Raw genomic sequence first — 22,244 nt, forward strand, 5'->3', positions numbered from 1 at the left:
TATATTAATATATTTACACTAGTTTTCTTCTGACTAGTGCTGGAATGGTGCTTTTGTATTCTTTCATTTTTAAATTTTCTGCATATTTATATTTAGATTATGACTATTATAAATAACATACATATGTAAGTGAATATACATGCATGTGTATGTAGAGTTTCATAATTTCTGCAGTTTAATTTTAGCATTTAGTTGATATAATTAGGTTTATTCCAATAATCATGTGGGTTTTTTGTGGGGGGGGGCGGTCTCATTTTCATTGTTCCTTCTTTTTTGAGTTTCCTATATTAATTCACTTTTGTTTTGCATTGATTATGCTGCCACATTTTTAAACTATATATTTTCTATTTCTAGTAGGTTTTCTGTATAATTGAATTTCATAATTCATTAAGGACCATCTTGAATATAAGACCTTTAATGCAATAGAAATTCCATTTACATACCTTCTTAAATATTTTTCTATCTATTGGTTTCATTTATTTTATTTATTTCTATGTATGTGAGGAACCATGTGCTGCATTCATTACTAATCCTTTTAAAAGTCACTGGTATGTTTAAACATTATTTGAATGAGAAATTTGACCTTCTCAGTACTCACCACTCCTTCCTAAAGATTTGTACGACCTGGACTGGCACTGTGGTGCAAGTGGCTTAAGCTGCAGCCTGCAGAGCCAGCATCCCACGTGCACATCAGTTCAAGACCTGAAGCTCCACTTCTAACCCACCTCCCTGCTAATGTGCCTGGGAAAGCAGTGAAGATGACCCAAGCTCCTTGGCACCAACCAACCATGTGGGAGACCTGGAGGAAGCTCCTGGATTCTGGCTTCAGCCTGGCGCAGCTCTGGTTGTTGTGGCCATGTGGAATGAACCAGTGGATGGAAGACCACTCTCTCTCTCTGTCCCTCCTTCTCTCTCTGTAACTCTGCCCTTCAAATAAATAAATAAATCTTAAAAAAAAAAAGATTTGTGCTTCCATCTTGGATAATCCTTTCAATTTCATTTTCAAGAACATTCTTTAGTATTTTCTTTCAGATTTCCTGTGGTGTGAGTTTGTTGACAATAAATTCTCAGCATTTTTTCAAACTGTTTTCAATTTTTCTTTATTTTAGAGTATTTTATATTTTCACTAGATACAGAAAAGTAGTTGCCGGTTCCTTTTTTTTTTCCACTGATCACTCTAAGTCCATTACCTTCAGACTGGCATTATTCTGGTAAGATGTCAGCCAGCTTTTATGTTGTTGTTTTTCCCCTAAACTTAAAATGTCTTGAATCATGGTGTGTGTGTGTGTATGTGTGTGTATGTTTATGATTTATTTATTTATTTGAGAGAGTTACAAACAGAGAGAGGGAGGGACAAAAAGAAAAGTCTTCCATCTGCTGGTTCATTCCCCAAATGGCCACAATGGCTGGAGCTGGGCCAATCCAAAGCCAGGGGCCAAGAGTTCTTCCAGATCTCCCATGTGGGTGCAGTTGCCCAAACATTTGAGCCATCATCTACTGTTTTCCCAGACCATAGCTGGGAACAGGATCAGAAGAGGAGCAACTGGGACTAGAACTGGTGCCCATATGGGATGCCAACGCCACAAGTGGAGGATTAACCTACTGAGCCACTGTGGCAGCCTAACAACAATAGTTTTCATTAACGTTGGTGTTCAGTATTTTGACTGTGATGCATCTAAACGTTATTATATCTGCACCTCTCTTTCATGTGTTCACTGTACATTTTAAATGCTAGTTAGGTCATTCAGTTTTAAAAATTATTTTCCCTCTTCTTTTGTGAATCTGGTTGTATGAATTCTTACAACAGGACTTCAAGTGTTTGTGGGAAAATAAATTAAAAAATAAAAATAAAAATAAAAATATAATTGATTTCCCAACATAAAAGTCATCAAATTCAGAATAGTTTTGTCAGCTGTAATAGCATCCTTTTGGTCTATTTTAAAGAACTGAAGATCTTGGAGATTTACTTAATTAACTGAAGAAAAAAGAATTCCTTTTAAAGATTTTCTCTTAAGTATAGGAAAATGAAAAGAAATCAGAAGGAGCCAAATCAGGATTTTAAAGTGGATAGCAAATAATTTCCCATTGAAATACTCCCCATACATTCCTTGTTTGATGAGACTAATGAGCAGGAGCATGGTGTGAATTCTCTGGGGGATCTTCCCCTGGAGTTTTTCTGCTAAAGCCATGGTTGGTGTTCAAAGCACTCTCCTCATTAGCAGATATTATCATTCTGTGACCTTCCACAAAATCAACGACATGCCTTGAGTCACCCCAGAGACTGTCATCATGACCTTTGCTCTTAACTGGTTCACATGTTTAACAGAACCAATCCCACCTCTTGGTAGCCATGGCTTTGATTGTGCTTTGTTTTCAGGATGGTACTAGAAAAGCCATTTTTCATCTCCTATTGCAATTCTTGAAAGAAATCCTTCATGATCTTAACCACACATGCTTAAAATTTCCATTGAAATGTCGTCTCTTCCAAAACTTACTAATTTAATATTTGAAATAAAATCTTATTTCTGTAATGTTAATTTGATTGTGTGACATTCTATTTTGTGGGGATGCAGTTGAGAGGCAGTGTGTTAAGCTGCTGCCTGAGATGCTGACATCACACATGAGCACCAGTTTGAGTCCCAGCTACTGCACTTCTAATCTAGCTCCCTACTAGTGCACCTTGGACAGCATTGGAAGATGACCCAAGTACTTTGGTCCCTGCCACCCTCATGGGAGACCTGAATGAAGTTCCTGACTCCTGGCTTCACCCTGTCTCTGCACTAGCCATTATGGCCATTTGGGTAATAAACCAGCAGATGAAAGACCTCTCTCTCTCTCTCTCTCTCCCCTTCTCTGTAACTCTTCCTTTCAAATGAATAAATCTCTTTTAAAAAGAAAGTCCATTTCTCTATTGAGAAATAGACATTTTCCCATTTGCCTATTTATCAAGAATTCTTTAGTATATTGATAATTATATTTTAGTCTGAAATCTAATGCCAATTTTTAATTCATTTGTGAATCTGCTTGTATATATTTATTTTTCCCTTCCTGTCATGTCTCATCTTTTTTGACAGTACGAAGAACCGCATATGTGAAAGAACCAAGGAATTTGAACTGAGAGTCATTTTCCCCAGAGAGCACACATCCCTTTTTCTGTCAGGGAGTTGGGGTGAGGAGCTATTTGCTTTGATCCTAATAGGAAACTATCTCTGATGAGTCTGAGCTGCAGCCTGAGTTTCAGTTTACCTCTGATTTCAAACAACCTAGGAGTGAGATCTACCATGAATGGTCGCTGCGTCTCTGCAGCAAACATGGGCGTGGAGCACTCCCCCCAGCAGCCAAACCTTGGGGGAAGAACTGTTTGGTCAGAAGCAAGAACCCCGGGTCTGGGAAGTCTGTATGTAGATTCTGATCCAGCGTGTCAGCCCACGCGATTGTTTAAAACTCTGCTGTTTGTCTCTCCACATTAATAGAGTGTTTCTGCCTACTGTAGGCCCATTTTTTACCAAGTTATTCCCAACTTGAATAAAAGTGGGTCTGGCATTTGCTCAAAATTGGCTCTCCTCTAAAAACTAGTTTATATTTATTTGTCCACAACATTCTCTGAAGTAATATAGATTCATATGTTGTATTTTATTTACTTGTTTGTGAGTATGTATGTGTGTCAAAGAGAGACACTGAGAGAGAGAGAGAGGGAGAGAGAGAGAGAGAGAGAGAGAGAGAGAATGTATTTGTTTTAGCAGTTCCGAAAATTTATCTCAACAGGAATTTCAAAATTTTGAAGAGTTTCTGGTGGTATTTGGCTTATGCTGCTCCAAAAGTTAAAACTTAGTAGTTCTAAAAATAAATGTTGTCATTTATTTTGGAAGATCATTTTAGTTGAAGTTAAAATAGTAAGAAATGTGGTTATTTAAGACTAAAAATTATTCACTTTAATTTTTATCTGTTTTTAATAGTTAAAAACAAAATTCAAGTCTGCTACTTCAAATCAAAGTGCTGTTCACTCTTAACTAATGATACCTTTGTGTGCCTGACACTTCAGGTGGAATGATTAAATTATGTGTGTGTGGAAAGAGCTCAGAAGGCAATGACAGTTGTTACAAACCTACTATGTTCCAGGGTACTTTAAAAACCTATTGACTTTAAAAATTAAGAAGTCGATTACAATTCGTTGTTACTTCTGCACGTGACATTCTTTTTCTTTTGGTTCACATGTGGGATGTGAATTTTCATTTGCTTAACTTTGCCTTGCTTGTCATAGCATTTAGTTCATAGAATATTATGCTGCTTTACTTCTAATTATTTCAAGCAAGGATGCAAGTGTTGAGCCATTTCTCTTGATCTAACGATAGAACCTGTGGAAAGACAGGTTCCTTAAAAAGTACAGTTGACAGTAGGCTGCACCCAGATCGAATCAGTCGTAGTCCCTAGTCCTAGTCCCTTTGAAGTCCCTCTGTCTGTTCCTTGCATATAAAGAACATGTCCCACTGCATTGCAAGGTTTGAATATATTTCACTCCACTGATTTTTATTTGTTTATTTATGTGAGAGGTGGGAGGTTGCACCTGCCCTTCTTTCCCCAATGCTTGCAATTCCCCCAGTCAAGACCAAAACCGGGAATCGGGAACTCAATCCAAGCCTCTCACGTGGGTTGCAGAAGCTCAGTTACTTGAGCCATTAGTACTGTCTCCCTAAAGTTGTATTAGGCAGAAGGAAAACTTAGAAGTAGAGGCAGGAATTAAATCCAGGCATTCTGCCATGGGTTGCAGGCGTCTTAGCCATTAGACCAATACCTGCACTTTCACTGATTTTTAAAACTGAAGTTCTTGAAACAAAATTTGGGGTAAGCACCTCAAATAACTTCACATATATCCCCTGCGAAGTTTCTGTACTTGAAATCCTCTTATGCCCTACAAGGAACGTATGTAGCACCCGGTTATAATAACTTCAGGAAGTGTTGATCCTAAAAATGAAGGAATAGAAGGGTTAATTTTGACACCTTGGCATTAGCGGTTCCGTTAGTGATTCTCATGCTATTCTTTCTTTCTTTCTAATCTACATTCATTGTTTATTTGGATGCCTGCTAAACGCTCTATGGAACAGAAACGAGGATGGAGCAAGGATCAGATGGTTATTTTCTTGGGTAAAAGTGTACAGCAGAGGAGGGAATATTTTTCAAGTGTCTTGAGCAATTTTGTCACTCCTGTTCACAAAAGAGGTTGTAATAATTTGTGAGGTCAATTTATTTCATCTCTAAAAGGGATAATTGCCTAAGTGAGATTCGGTCTTGAGATTTGGAGTTCAGTATAATAGGAAAAGATTTATCTGCTGATTCAGCCCCTTGGAATCAACATTCTGTCTTCTCCAGGGGCAGATGGAACACCTGTTATAATGGCTTTTCATTGAGTTTGAATCTAAAAATTACCCTTCCCTCAAATCATATTTATAATCACTGGGTTGTAATAGAATCTTCCTTACCTCCAGCCTTTCTAGATAGAATATATTTTGACTTCTCTTTTGCAACCATCTATATTCACGCATACATCTTGGTAAGCACTGGTTCTCATTAAGGACATAACAGAAAAGAACAGAGAAGGTAGATTCCAATTCTCCCTATCCTGAAATAAAAGCTCTTTATACATGACTGAGAAGTATACGTACACATAATTATATGTGTGTAGTCCTAAGTTTATATATTCATGAATTTATTTAGTTAAAAATCACTGTTCATTAATTTACAGTAATAAAATTTGAAGTTTGGAAATAGATCTCTTTAAAACATTATCTTACAAGCTGTAGGAACTTGGGCAGATTGGTGAACCTTCATGAGTCAGCTTTCATATAAAAAATGAGAATACTAATATTTGTCTTATAAGGTAGCAATAAGGAGCCACAGAAATAGTATATAAAACATTAGAAAAAAATTCTAGGATGTGGTAGAAGTCCAACCAGTGGCAGTTACTAAAATTTAGAAGAAAACAAAATTGAAACTTGAAATAGAGAAATGCTGAAACCAATACAATCTTTTATAAAACAAAACAAAATCTTAGATGTAATTGTCTTGTAGTGGTTCCTTGCCTGCTTTTCTCCCTTTGATTCTAGATAGGAAAAAAAAGCCCATTTGTTTTGCTCCTTATTGGCTTGCAGTTTTTCATAGCTACGAAAACTGGGGGGCAGAAAGATAAAAGTTGCCAAGGTGAGACATCCCTGTGGAGCTGAGCCAAGTCTGTGACCCAGAGGTAACTGAACCCACTGCACTGCTTTCATTCTCCAAGTTTTTTGTCTTTTTACAAATTTTGGAGAAAATGAAGCCAATTATATGTACAACACACAGAAAATGTTTCCTATCAAACATTTATGCTATACCTTCCTCTTTTGTCTGTTTTGCCCTAAATATGTATTTCTCTTTTCTGGTTTCCTCTGATGCTAGAGGATACATACAGTCCACATTTAGGAAGTTGGATTTTTAATAAGATTCCTTCAAATGATTCCCCCATTTAGTCGATGTTGCATTTCTCAACAGTACATGGAAAAGCATGTTAGAGAGCTCATGGGAAAACACAGCTTCTTTAACTTGAAGGTGAAACTAAAATTTGGGATCTTTGACTCCTCAGTCTTGAAGGCAGGGTTGGCAACCTAAATGTATCAATTTTCTAACAGGACACGCTGCAAAGGGAGCTGCTTTACTTGCCTTATCATATTAGTATTTCCTCCAAGAATGGTCCCTTCCAACTAAGCGTTTTCAGCTAGACCGTTAACTGTCTTTTTGGAAGTGCACTACTTCAAGTCCTAGGCTAGTACCACCTGTAGTGCCTGTGTGTGTGTGTTTGTGTGCATATGAAAAGATCCTAAATGTAGGAGAATTCATTTCTGATTATATTTTTAAGACCAAAAAATTCTGGGTTTAGTTTTTAAAACCATGTAGAACTGGGGCTGTTTGATTGTACATGTATAACGCCATTCCTTATTTTTTCTCAGATGATGATTTAAATCAGTGGTTCATTGCTCTCTCAGTTGCTCCTTGGGTTTAGTGAGCCCTGCTACTCCTGACGGTGAACAGGGGAAGGTGGGCAGGAGGAGGAAAGTGGGCAAGATGCGGAAGGGCGGCAGGAAACATTTTGTGATTTATGCAATTTTTATGAAAAAATGTTCTCTTTACTGCATAGTGTTACTATTATTACCATTTGGTGGGCCTGAGGCTGGGCCACACACATCATCTGCCTAAAAATAATTCTCCAGCCTGTCTGAGTGTTATGGTGTTTGTTTCATAACAACTGCCTGTGAATCTATTAAAATTCAAGCGGGCTGGAATTCAGAGCCAGCAACGGGGTCATATCCTTGTACGCTAATACGGCACTGTCTGTCCTTGGGAGGCTCTGACAGGACGAGGGTAGGGCATGTGAAAACTGGACACACTGCAAGAAATCTGAGGCTGAGAGACTATGAGATGGACAGGGTGAGGCCACTGGCACATATTTCATCCCAAGAAGGTGTGTGTTACCAGACTAATGGAAGAAAGTTTGTGGAAAATAGAATTAAAATGTTCTAAATTTATTGTGGTGCAAAAAACTTGAACTCTATGCATAGTTTTTCATAATGTGAATTCTCCATTAATGTTTTACAGACCCCTCATATTTAGTTTGCTTATAGAAAGTGTGGGAGGAAGATGAGCCAAACATCTTGTGTAGGAGTTGAGTCACTACTCACCTTGGTGATGTGCCTTGGGGAATGAACAGTGACTGTTAATGACTGGGCTTGAGAAGACTTTGAAAATTAAAAGATAACAGAACAGAATTTTTCAGTAAATACATTACAAAGCCACAAAAAACTCACTTTGGGTTTAGAGAGTGTATAGCAACTTTTACTCTAGGAGCTATAACCCTTCAGATACTGACTTGCAACCCATACTTATGTAACAAACTTCCTGTAAAAACCTGCCACATGTGAAATGTGAATTTCACAGACAGAAGCACTAAATTAAATTCTCATTATCTTTACAAGTAGGTTTTTTTTTCTAAATTAAAATATTTGTCAGAGTGAGGGTGGACTTTTAGTTTAGTGGCTAAGATACCTGTGTTCCAATGTGGTATGTGTTCCACAGGTATGTTCCACATTGGATTCCAGCACTGATTGAGTACACCAGCTTCCTGCCAATGGAGAATCTGGGAGGAAGAAGTGATGGTTCAAGTGGAAGACCTGAACTGAATTTCCTGCTCCTGGTTTTGGCCCATGCCCAGCCCTGGCTATTGTAGGCAGTTAGGGAGCGAACCAGATAAGAATCTCTATGTCTGTCTCTCAGGCTCTGTTTCTGTCAATGTGTATGTCTCCTTCCTCTTAAATAAAAATTTAATTTTTAAAAAAAATTTAAAATATATTTGTCCCTTGGTATCAGTCCAGGACCCTTCCTCTACCCTGTAAAGGTACCCAAATCCACAGATGCTCAAGCCCCTTACTCAAATGCCATAGCATTTATTTGTGACTTGTGCATACCATCCCATGTGCTTTAAACAGCCTCTGCATTACTTGTTACATCTAATTCAACCTAGATGCCATGTAAATGGTTGTTATATTGGATTGTTTGAGGGGAAATGACAAGAAAGCAAATACAGATATGTTCAACATTGACAGTATTTTTCCAAATATTTTTGGTTGAGTCTGCAGCTGTAGAACCTACAGATATAGAGAGTAGTCTATACTCCTACAAACCCAAGGGATGGCCAGGCTGTGATGTGAAGGTCTGGTACCATCACAAAGTAGAGCGCGTGTAGCTACTTCCCTGGCCATCACAGCCCTGCTCCTGTGAATGGCTCAGCTGTAGGAGGCTCAAACCACTTTGGATTTTGGGCAATAGAAATCATGCACCTTGTGACAAAGCAGAAATGATTCCAATGATAAGTTCTTTTGATGAAAAAACTTTTTTCCAAATATTTATTTATTTTTGATAGGCACGGAGAGTGGGAGGATGGGATAGAGAAAAAAACAGTGTAATATTAAAAAGTTAATTTTGTGGGTAACACAATTTGAATTTCTTCTCAAATTCCTTTTTACATTTTATCCAATATGATAGGTGACTGAAAAATGCAAGCTGTAACAGGATTTGATTACATATAGAAATTAGTAGCAAAGACAACTGGAGAAATAAACAGTAGTGTGTGTTCAAAGCAGCAAGATATATAAGATGTGAAATAGTTGATAGGGAAGAAAGACATGCCAACTTTTCTAAATTAATATAAAGGGAATGTTAACTTTTTTGGATAAGAGGAAAAGTAGTTATGTCTCTTTTCTCTTTTTGTTGCATTTAAAGGAAAATAGATTATAGAAAAGCAGCCATGATTCCATTGATAAGTTCTTTTGATGAAAAAAAAAATCTTTTTTCTTCAAGGATTTTTTTTGGGGGGGGAGAGAGAAAGAGAGAAATGTTCCATTTTCCAGGAACAAGGAATTCCAGCCTGCTCTCCCACACGGGTGGCAGGGACCCAAATACTTGGATCATCATTCATGTTTTCCCAGGCTCATTAACAAGGAGCTGGATTAGAAGCAGAGAAGTGGGAACTGGAAACAGGGCTCTGATATGGGATGCTGGTGTAGAAAGCAGCAGTTCAAACCACTAAGCCACAATGTTGGCCCTGAAAAAATTACTTAAATTCTGATGATCCATTAAGTTAACATTATAGGTTAGATCTGTACATAAAATACATGTTATCACAGCAATAACAAAAGCACTGGGGTATACATCAAGTTTCAGGGAAATGCCCTATGAAAGCCCCCACAAACACTGAAGTTGAAGGAAAGGTTTATTGTCAGGTGGGTGGAAACCCGACAGGCTGCAGGGAGAGGGCGAGAGAGGGCATAAAAAAGAGAGGGGCCAAGAGAGAAAGGTCAAGAGAGTGTGTATGTGGAAGCACGTCCTGTTATGGTCTTGCAGAGGGTAGGGAAGTGGGAGCAACAAAACCATTAGGGTAGGGGTGGATCTGACACTTGTGGGTGGGCCATTTGGTCACCTGACTTCTAGCAAGTCAGCTGGGCTTAGGTCCGAATCTTACTGTGCAAGATGGTGATGGGGCCAGAGCCTAAGATGGCACCTGGGGTTTAGATGGCGCCACAGATAAGACCGTGCCACTTTACTAACCCCCGTGGAATATCATTGAGTTTTGAAAAAAAAAAGAATGGGAGCCAAGGGAATATCACAAATCTAAAGGGAAAGGGACCTGCATTTCCAGCATTCAATAAAAATATCTCTCCTTCTCCATGGTCATTGCACAATTACTCATGATCGCCAGCATATACAGTCCATTGAAGTGTTCACCAACAAATTAATGGATACAGAAAAAGGTACATACATACAATGGACTACTATTATGCCTTTCCTAAAATAGGGAAATACCATCATTTGCAATAATATTTATAATCCTGTCACTGATTCTGATGACCTCACTCATACGTGGAAAAGTGAAAATCAAGCTCTTATTTGTAGAGAGCAGCTTGCTGGCTACAAGGCTGAGAGGTGCAGATATTGGGATAATTTAAGTCACAGGACACACAGTTTCAATGGGACAGGAGGAATAAGTTCAAGACATCTACATCATGATGATAATAGTCAATCACAAGATATTGTCTACTTAAAATGTAACTAGAGAGAAGATTCTAAGTGTTTTCATCACACAAAAAAATGATAAGTATGTGAGGTAATGCATATGTTAAATAGTGTGATTTAGTCATTTCACAGTAAATAAATATATCAAAACATCATGTTGTATATCAAAAATAGATACACATTTTACCTAACAATTTAAAAATGTATCTCCATTTGGATGAGACCACTGGTTCTCAATCTGTTTGCACAATAGTATCATCTGGGGGATTTTTAAAATAATAGAAATGTTCAGGTTCCATTCTAGATCAACCAAATTAGATCGAGGGGCCCAGGGGATAAGGGAGAGATACTGTCATATCAGATAATCACTAACAAGTCTAAGGGACACTGGACATCAGTGCTGTTGCATAAGGGAGCAGAGGGGAAAAGAGGGAGCATTTGATGAACCTGAAAAATACTAACTGCATTTTTAGAAGAACCCTAAAATTCACCCTTGGTTATTCTCCAAGAAGTCGGAGCGGGGGTAATTTGCGAATAGCAGCTTGGGCAGGATGATGTTCTGCTTGTGTTAAAGATGAGTACGTACAATGGGCAGGAAGTATAAAGGAATCGGAAACCTCAAGCTCCTGTGTGTACTCACAGCAGGCCCGTTAGCGCCATCTTCCATCACAGGGGTTCACCCCAAGAAGAAGCCCCCCTGGGGGGGATGAAGATTGAGTAGGAGAGAAACAATAAAGGTAAAGGAGAGAACAAACTGACATTGTGGAAGGGAGAAAGAGCAGTGAGGAAGCCTCAAAATGCAAGCTTTTTTTTTTTTTTTTTTTTTTTTTTTTTTTTTTTTTTTACCTGTTACGAGGAGGGAGAAAGAGAGATAGAGAGAGCTGAAATCATGGCAAAGTTGAAAAAGGTATACTACTTCCTTCTAAACATGTGAGAATACCAATTTCACACACAAACATAAAAATAATCATTGAAAAGTTGTTGAAATCAAATCATGCTCAAAATTAGTTTAACAAAAAAAAAACAGGTATACATTTATGCAAACAGTAAAAGCATGCTAGAAAATAGATCATAAGGCAGACCAAACTGCAGTGTATTGTTTTAATGGAAGACAAGACACATGAAGAAAATATAAAGAAATATAAAGAAAATATAAAGGAACAATATACACGAGTTAGAAAAAAATAGTTATCTTCCTATAGAACTTAGGAAAGAAAAAAGGAGAGGAAAATGAATTTCTAAAGTAGAATGAACAATTAAGCAAATATGTTGGAGACGTTATATCTTAAAGATAATGAAAGGTAGGGCCAGTGCCGCGGCTCACTAGGCTAATCCTCTGACTGCGGCGCCGGCACTCGGAGTTCTAGTCCCGGTTGGGGTGCCGGTTCTGTCCCGGTTGCTCCTCTTCCAGGCCAGCTCTCTGCTGTGGCCTGAGAGTGCAGTGGAGGATGGCCCAGGTCCTTGAGCCCTGCACCCCATGGGAGACCAGGAGAAGCACCTGGCTCCTAGCTTCGGATTGCACTGGCTGTAATGGCCATTTGGGGGGTGAACCAACGGAAGGAAGACCTTTCTGTCTCTCTCTCTCACTGTCTAACTCTGCCTGTCAAAAAAAAAAAAAAAAGATAATGAGAGGTAATGAGGAAGAATGATTAAATGAGTGGAAGAAAAAGACAGAAAGGAGTACAGAGAAATTGAGATCGAATATAGACTGGTAAATACAAGCAAAGGGATCAAAAAAATCCAAAGACACCAAAACTCATGAAACTTCCCTGAAATAGTGATTAGAATCTTTAAAAAATTTTTGTACCAGAAAGAAATAGAGCAGCATGTAACTCAAAGGCAAATGTTGCAACCCAGCAAAATGGCATTTTGAGAATAAAAGAGAAAGCAAAGCTCTTGTCCACGTGGAAGGAAGTAGAGAATCGTGTTCTCATGGGCCTGTCCTATGGAGTCCAGCAGAGAAGGAACTGCATTGCCCAGAGGACTGTGTCCACCTTGACACTGGCCTGATTATGAGCAAGAAAGGCACCATTGTGCAATCAAGATCAAATAAAGGGCAAAAAGCATATATTGCCACTTAAAGATGATAAACTCCATTATTGCCAATTCAGTATATTTATTTAAAATATGAGAGAGAGTAGATAACATATGCCAGACTTTAACTACTTTCCACTATCATATTCAAGTAATAATATTATTTTACTGGGTCTTTATGGGCTTGTATGTCTCAATAAAGCAAACAAGTAATTATGCAATATTCTAATTCCATACCTTGCAGAAGGACATATAATTCTAACACAGAAGAGTTTAAATTAAAACACCGTTGGCCTACATTTGAATGAAAAGGATCAGTATAAACTTCTGAAATATTGTATTTTAAATAATATATGCATCTGCTTTACATTATAGCTCTTGTCAATACTAAAAAGGCCTAGAAATAAAAATCCAGTAGTGTCTCTTATGTCCAGATTGTGATCTGGTAACACCATTTTTCTGTAAAAGAAATTGTCATGTCTTGAGTAAATAGATGATTCCATGTCTCTGGTAGGAAATATGCAAGTTGGGTTTGACTCATTCTTCATTGCAGATAGCGTGAAAGTTATTAAAGTCTGCTAGTCATATCAAAGGGACCGAGAAGACACCACAAAGAGGCTTCCACTGACCAGAGATGGGATAATTTAATACTATCAGAATATTAATCGCAGTGGGTTGAAACACATCAAATATATTTAAATATATTAATTTAATACTAATAATTTAAAACTAAAAATTAGTCACTTCAACAGATGATAATAACTCATTATCTTGAAAATAGTTAAATATAGAAAAATCATTTTTTCCAAATAGTAGACAAGGATAAGTATTTATTTATAAAATGTATTTTAGCTTATAAGTGAGAAAGAAATGGCGGGGCTGGGCCTTTGTCCTCGTGGTTAAAATGCTGGTTAAGATGCCCACATCTCGCACCAGCATGTCAGGGTTTGAGTTCCAGATCCACCGTGAATTCTAGTTTCCTGTTGATGTGTTCCCTGGGAGGGGGCACATGATGACCTAAGTGTTTACATCCCCGGAACTCATATGGGAGACCTGGATTGGCTCCTGGCTTTGGTCTTGACCTTGTTCTAGGCTCTTAGAAACATTTGGGGAGCGAATTAGCAGATGCAAGCTCCGTCTGTCTCTCGGTCTGTCTCTCCGTGTATCCAAAATAAATGGATGGATTAATAATTTATTTAAAACAAAAGAATTACAGCATCATTATTATGCAAACTTCAGTGAATTGATAGATCTAGGTACTGAGAAAGAATGGATACAACACAGCAAGGGAGACATTTTGTACCCTCTCCTGTAACAATGCTACATGCTTGAGATGTGTGCCAAACAAAACAAAACTTGAGTGCAACCAAACCCCTGTATTCAGCTCCCGGTTTTCAGAGAGCAGAAGAACATGCTGACCTATATCATGAGCTTGTACTCAGCAAGTCTGTACTGATGGAAAACTTCTGAGGTTGAATGACCTGAGTTCTTAACAGATCAATTGCAGCAAAACAGTGAATTGAAGGGTAAAATTCAGAGTGAAAGAAAATGAAAAATCATTTAAAGCTTTACAGACGGGCTACACCAAAACAGGTCAGTGTTTATGGGGAATTACTATGAAGATTCTGTCCATAATGCCAGTGTGAGCTGAAGTTGGGAAGTTTAGGCTTAGAAACTTGTGAGCAAGTTGGAGCTAAGACAAGCTGACCTCACCGTGTTACAAAACTACCTTAGCAATAAGAAACCCAGCACATATAAGGAAAAGGGTTGGATTGTGTTGGAGCATTTCAGCATTAGGGGGAACCAGATGTAGACAAGCCATCAGAATTGAACAGAAGTGAGAGATTTTAACAACTACCCCTGAGAAAGCTAAAGAGATAATTAAGAACCTGCCAGGCTAAACAGCCAGAGCTGTTTTGATGCCAAGCTGTTCTAAAGGTTGAAGATAAACTGTGTGCAAGTATTGGAATATAAGTGAGGGAAAAATGAAATAAAAGATTTTTAAAGTTAAATATTAATAGAAAATGTTCATTATTTATGTTAACATTTCTTTCCTTCTAAACCTGCAGCATTAGATAAACAGGAAAGTGGTATGGAAAAGTGTAAGGAAGAGTAGTACTCAAATCTTGTCACCACTTTTAACCAAGTAACAGCTAAACTCAACTCAGGTCCACTCCAATCTCAATGTTATTGCAGATAAAAGGGATATAATAATCTACAACTTAGAAAATTATGAAGAACATGTAATATGCTTGGAAAGTGTTTCACTGTGTCTATTGTTTTTCAAATAGGTTCTTTTTTTTTTTTTTTTGACAGGCAGAGTGGATAGTGAGAGAGAGAGAGAGAGAGAAAGGTCTTCCTTTTTGCCATTGGTTCACCCTCCAATGGCCGCTGCACACGGCGCATCTTGCTGATCCGAAGCCAGGAGCCAGGTGCTTCTGGTCTCCCATGCGGGTGCAGGGCCCAAGGACTTGGGCCATACTCCACTGCCTTCCTGGGCCATAGCAGAGAGCTGGCCTGGAAGAGGGGCAACCGGGACTAGAACCCTGTGTGCCGTCGCCACAAGGTGGAGGATTAGCCTGTTAAGCCACGGCGCCGGCTCTCAAATAGGTTTTTATATTGTACTGTGAACTACTTAAAACTTTAAACAGAACCAAAATATTATAACAGATATCATGCATCCACAACTCATGTTTAATAAGTTACACCATTGTGTATCTAAAAGGAAGAAATAAAATTTCACAGGGAACCAGAAGCACCTAAAACCCATACTATTCTTTTTTTATCCAGGTGTGACTCCAAAATTGTTTTATATCATCTTGATGCATCTTTGAAACAATTTTTATTGATGCATAACTCACGTGCTATATTATCCAGATGTCTGAAGTGTCCAGCCCAGTGCTTTTTAGTCTATTTGCAGGGTGTCCAGCCGTCACCAGAACCCAATGGTGGAACATCTTTATGCCTAACCGCAAAGAGAAACCTGCATATATTAGCACTCATTCCCATTCCTCCTCCAACACTACCAGTCCTCACTAACCAGAAGTCCACTTTCTGTTTCCACGTATTTGCTTATTCTAGACATGTAATACAAATACTGTTAAAATTTTTAGTAGGCTGTGACTATTTGAGAATAATATCCTCCATCTTCATCCATGTTGTAGTACATGTCGGTGGTTCATTCCTTTTTATTGCTGGATAATTCTGCACTATTACTATAGTTTGAATATGATTTGACCTCCAAATGCATGCAGACATTTAAATCCTAAAGTCAGAAGCTAATGGCACGAATAGGATGGACACTAAATCTGGTTATGGAGTTTAAGAGGTGGGACTAGTAGGAAGTTCTTAGAGCACTGACAGAGAGTGTGGCCTTGGAAAATGGTTCTTGTGAGAGGATGGGTTGTAAAAGGATGAGTTGGACCCAGTTGCTCTCTCTGCTTCCTGGCTCATCATGTAATGCTTCTTCTACACTCACTCCCATATTGCCATCTGTAGCCTCGCTGAGGCCAAACTGTGGAAACACCCAATCTTGGACATGAACCTCCAAAATTGTGAGCTGAAATGGACTTTTCACTTTATAAAGTTAGTTGAGTCAGATATTTAATTGGAGAAATGAAAAACTAATACATTTATATTGATTTTCTAATCCTTTTATCACTTGATGGATATTTGGGTCTTCCTCACATTCTGACATTTATGAAAAATGCTGCTATGAATATTCATCTATGTTGTTTTGTGTGAACATATGTTTTTATTTCTCTTGTGTATATACTTAGAAATGAAATTGCAGCATGATAGGATAACTGTATATTTAAAACCTTAAGGAATTACTTGTTCTTAGAATCTGAATCTTCTAATTCCCACTAACAATGTGCTTTGCCTTTCCCTAGTGACCAATGATGTTGGGCACTTACTGCCTATCTTCCTTGGAAAAGTGTCTAAATATTTTAAAAAATATTGGGTTAGTCTTTTACTGTTGAGTTGTGTTTGTGTTCTCCTGATATGATTCACATATCAGATATCAAATTTGCAAAAATTCTCCAATTCTTTATATCTTTCTATCTATCTTACATATACTATACTATATATAAGATATAGTATATAATTAGTGAAGACCTCATCAGTTTGTACCCACACAGAAACACAAAGTATAAAAAATACTGTTTCAGTACTTGAATCTTTATGTGAATGGAAGGGAAAAGGGAGCGGGAAAGGGGAGGGTTGCGGGTGGGAGGGAAGTTGTGGGAGGGGGGAAGCCATTGTAACCCATAAGCTGTACTTTGGAAATTTATATTCATTAAATAAAAGTTAAAAAAAAAGATATAGTATATATATATATATATATATATATATATATATATATTCAGGGGTACTTCAAAAGGCTTGTGTAAAATGAACTCTTTGAAGTACCCTCATATAGTAATGTGCCACAGAGTAATACTCAGGCCAGTAACTAACAGCACATACACTGGTAGCTCCATAAGATTATAGTGGAGCTGAAAAATGCCTATTGTTTAGTATTTTTATTCTATTTTGTCTATGTATAGAATGTTTAGATTCACAGACACTAGTGTGTTACAATTGCCTACAGTATTCAGTAAATAACGTGTTGTACATATTTGTAGACTAGGATCAATAGGTTATACCATATAGCCTAGGTGTGTACAGGCTATATCATCTAAATTCACCAATTTATTTACATTCCTCGATGTTTGCACAATGACAGGATTACCTAATCATGCGTTTCTCAGGGTGTATATCTGCTTTTAAATTATACATTACTGTTTATAAAACCTATATGTCTATGTATATATAGTATAGCAGACATATTAATATACTCAGTATATGGAAGGCATTTCATGTGAATCCTAACTTTCATATGCATGGCATTATTGTCATGTACTATTGGGTATCTTGCTTGGCTTCCCTCAACATTCTCTAGATGGATACACCTGTTGATCACCAACTTAGTCAAGTTCTCTAGTTCATTCATTACAAATGCTGAGCAGATTATGCTGCATGAATAGATTCCTTTGCAATATCTTTTCTTCCCCCTATTCTGCTTCCAATTCAAAGCATTTAAGCAATTAGATATTCCTAGACACTTTGACTGCTGTCTTACTTAGAATGACTATTAGAAGGTTTGCTGTTAGGTATTGTCAGGTAAGCATTTTTCCAAAATTATGGGACTTTATAATGTCAAGCACTGCTGTCCAACACAAACAGTGCCCTGGAAATGTATCTTTAGTAATCATAATTGATACCATAATGTTTCACTTCTAGGAATATTAAAATATTTATTTTCATTCTGTAGACTGAGACACATCACAGTGACTGAGTTTAATGATCACATTTCATATGGGATCACATAATTTCATAATGTGATCATAATGATCACGTTAATTTCAGAAATCAAAAAGTAGGAATAGGAAAGATACTCAGAAATTAAAAACTGCTTGAAGATAATTCAAGCTGAAACAAATCACAAGTACGTAGTCAAGAGTCCATAGTGAACACTGGGAAATAAAGGTTGATGAGAACATTGAGCATCGAGCAACGATGCTGAAAGACTGCGAGGTGTCAAAGACCTCGACGGCTCTCTCTGCCAGACACTGATGTGAAAATGGGCACACCTAGCCCCAACAGACATTCTGTGTCACAAAGTGATGTGCACACTTCAAAGGGACGCAGGCCTTCTATTCACAGAGAATGCTCTGATTCTGAGAACACCACACTTCTGGCCTAGAAAAGCAGAGGAAAAGAAGAGCTCTGGGAACAGACTTTCAGACTTTATCTATTTTATTGTTTTTTTATCTCCTAAATTTCTTCCATCTTTATGAAGTTTTGTTAGATTGTCAAAATCATCATGCTTTTCTGGAGGTGAATTTATTCACTAATCATTTAGCACAAAAATTTGAGTGCATGTGCTTCAGACTGTACATTTCAGATTCTGTTTGCTCTGAGACAATGACTTCCTTTTTCATTCTCTGTTTTTTTTCTTTATTCCAATCTTCATTACTCTCAACAAATCAATATTTTTTTAAGAAAAATCTAACATTGCCTCTTCCCTCCTCAGCAATATTCAATATTTCCATTCCTTCCAGCAGCATGGTATGGCAGTTAGGAGCATGGCCTGTGAAGCAGGTACCTGAGGTGTGCTGCAGAATCATCTGGAATTGGAGAGAGTGGGTGGAGGGGTCCACACACAGAGTTTATGGTCGTCTATTACACCATTGCCACTTCTCAAAAATGGCTTGGAAATTTTCCATAACAAAAAGTTGAAAATAAGTGAATTGATTCTACTATACTCTGCTTTAACTTGAACAGGTTTTCAAATCTCATGAAGGTAGGTAATAAATATGGGACATAAAGATGAAATCTTTTTTGGATGTCAGAGCGATCTGGCTGCGACATCTGTCAGTCCATTGCTTGCCAGTGTTGTTTAGGCTGATCTGGCTTAAGTGTCGGTCTCTTAGATGTGTGTACCAATAGTTGAGTCATAAATAGTAAAACAAGCCCTCTTCATATCATTTTTTTTCTATTTCTTAAATAAGGCTAGTCATTCTATTTAATGTCTATTTTATCTATTTTTTAAGATTTTATGTTTTTTAGAGAAGTTTTAGGTTCATGAAAAAATTGAGAGAAAACTACAGAGTGCCCATATCCTTCCCCGCCACCCCCATTACCTCCAGCTCCCATAAATGTGACTTGTCTGTTCCCATTACTGAACCCACTTTTACATATAGTCATCTCCAGGGTCCATAGTTTGATTTAGGCTTCTCTCTGTGAGTTTGGGCAAGTGTATAATGACACACATCCATCATTATACTACCATATATGGTAGATTCACTGCACTAAACATCCCCTGGGCTCTGCTTATTTATCACATCCCTCTCCCCCAACCCTGGCAACCCCTGATCTTTCTGTGGTCTCCACAGTTTTACTTTTTCCAGGATATCCTATGGTGGGAATCCTATACACACAACTTTCTCAGATTGGCTTCTTTTACCCAGTAACACATGGTTACACTTTCATTGCGCCTGTTCATGCCTTGCTGTCTTGTTAATTCTTATTGCTATATAATATTCTATTACTCAGATTACCAGTTTATTTATCCACTCACCTATGGAGGGGCATTTTGTCAGCCTAAAAGTTAGACAATTATGAATAAAGCTGTTATATGTATATAGATGTCTCTGTGGTCAAGAATGTCTGTCCCACTGGATACATCCAAGAAAGTGCAATTGATCAATCATATGGTAAGAGTAGGTTTTATTTTATTAGAAGTTGCCAATCTGTTTTCCAAAGTAGCTGTGACATTTTGCATTCCCATCAACAATAAATGATCATTTCTGTTGTTCCAATTCTTTGCAAGCATTTGATGTTGTCAGTATCTTGGATTCTGGCCATTCTAATAGGTCTATAATGGTATGTCCAGGATGTTTTGATTTGCATTTATCTGAAGATATATGATATAGAGTATCTTCATATACTTATGAGACAGCTATATATCTTCTTTGCCCATTGCTAAATTAGACTGCTTTTTTATTGTTGAATTTTGGATTGTTGACATGCTTATTCATTTGAGATGCGGAGAGAGGGGGAAAAGAGGAGGGGGGAAGAGAGAGAGAGCGAGAGAGAGCGAGAGAGAGCACACTCCCATCTGATTGTTCACTCCTCAGGTGTCTGCAGAAGCTGGAGTTGAAGCCAGGAGCCAAGAATGCAATCCAGTTTCCCCCAAGGGTGTCAGGAGTGCTATTATTAGAACCAGCATCATGGCCTCCTGGGTTCTGTGTTGGCAGAAATGTGAAGTCAGAAGTCAGAGCTGGAAATTGAACCAGATAACCCAACATGAGATGCAGATATCTTAACCATTAAGCTAAATGTTCATCACTTATTGTTGAGTTTTAAGAGTTCTTTGTATATTTTGGGTAATAGTCCTTTACCAAATTTGTCTTTGATAAATATTTCCTTCCAGTCTATGGTTTGTTTTCTCATTTTCTTGAGCAGAATTATAGATTTTAATAAAGCCCAGCTTTTTACTTTTTCATTTTATGAACTTTGCTTTTCATGTTATATTAAAAAAATCATCACAATTTCCAGAATTAAACTGTTTTCTCCTAGCATATATTCAAGTAGTACTATAGTGCATTTTAGATATAGGAATACAATCCATTTTGAATTGATTTTTGTTCAGAGTTTTACCATAACTTTTTTTCTCTTTGTCCAAGTATGTCCATTTCTCGCAGCATCATTTTATGAGAGAATTATATTTGGTTTATTGAATTGTATTTGCCCCCTTGTTGAACATTAGTTGACTGTATTTAAGTAGTCTTATTTCTAGACTCTGAATCAATTTATTGGATGCCTTTACTTGTTTTGATTTTGTTGTACTGCTTTTTTGGGGGAGGGGAGGCTTTAATTGGATTTTTCCACAGAAAACTTTTATTTAAGGAATACAAACTTCATGCATTTCATAAATATAACTTTAGGAATATAGTGATTCTTCCCACTATATACATCCCCCTTCCACACTCTTATACCTCCCTCTCTTATTCTTATTTTTTTTAACCAAGATCTATTTTCAATTAACTTAATACAGATATGATTAACTCTATACTAAGTAAAGAATTCAACAAATTGTACCAAAAAAAAAAAATGTTCTTCAATAGTCAAGACAAGGGCTGTTCAAAGTCATTAAATCTCTAAGTGTTAATTTCACTTATGTAGAATACATTTTTTTTGACAGGCAGAGTTAGACAGTGAGAGAGAGAGACAGAGAGAAAGGTCTTCCTTCTGTTCGTTCACCCCCTATATGGCTGCTACGGCCAGCGCCCTGCACCAATCCGAAGCCAGGAGCCATGTGCTTCCTCCTTGTCTCCTATGCGGGTGCAGGGCCCAAGCACTTGGGCCATCCTCCACTGCCTTGCTGGGCCACAGCAGAGAGCTGGACTGGAAGAGGAGCAACCAGGACAGAATCCAGTGGCCCAACGGGGACTAGAACCCAGGGTACCGACGCCGCAGGTGGAGGATTAGCCAAGTGAGCCGCGGTGCCAGCTTATAGATTACATTTTAGATGCCTTATTAGCTATCATAGATCGGGGAAACATATGGTATTTGTCTCTTTGGGACTGGCTTATTTCACCAAGTATGATGTTTTCCAGTTTCATCCATTTTGTTGCAAATGACAGGATTTCTTTTTTTTTTTTTTTTTTTTTTTTACTGCTGTGTAGTATTGCATGGTGTACATATCCCTTAGTTTCTTTATCAAGTCTTCAGTTGACGGAAATTTGGGTTGATTCCATATCTTATCTATTGTGAATTGGACTGCAATAAACAAGGGGGTACATATAACTCTTTCATATGCTGATTTCATTTCCTTTAGGTAAATTCCCAGGAGTGGGATGGCTGGGTCATATGGTAGGTCTATATTCATATTACCACCTTCCCAATTTGTAGCTTGTTGATTTCTTTTTCTTGCCTAATGGCTCTGGCTAAGATTTCCAGGACTATATTGAACAGCAATAGTGAGAGTGAGCATCTTTCTATGATTCCAGATCTTAGTGGGAATGCTTCTGACTTTTCCTCATCCATTAGGACACTGGACAGGGTTT

This window comes from Lepus europaeus, chromosome 15 (assembly GCF_033115175.1).
Source record: "Lepus europaeus isolate LE1 chromosome 15, mLepTim1.pri, whole genome shotgun sequence".
NCBI classification, from domain to species: domain Eukaryota; kingdom Metazoa; phylum Chordata; class Mammalia; order Lagomorpha; family Leporidae; genus Lepus; species Lepus europaeus.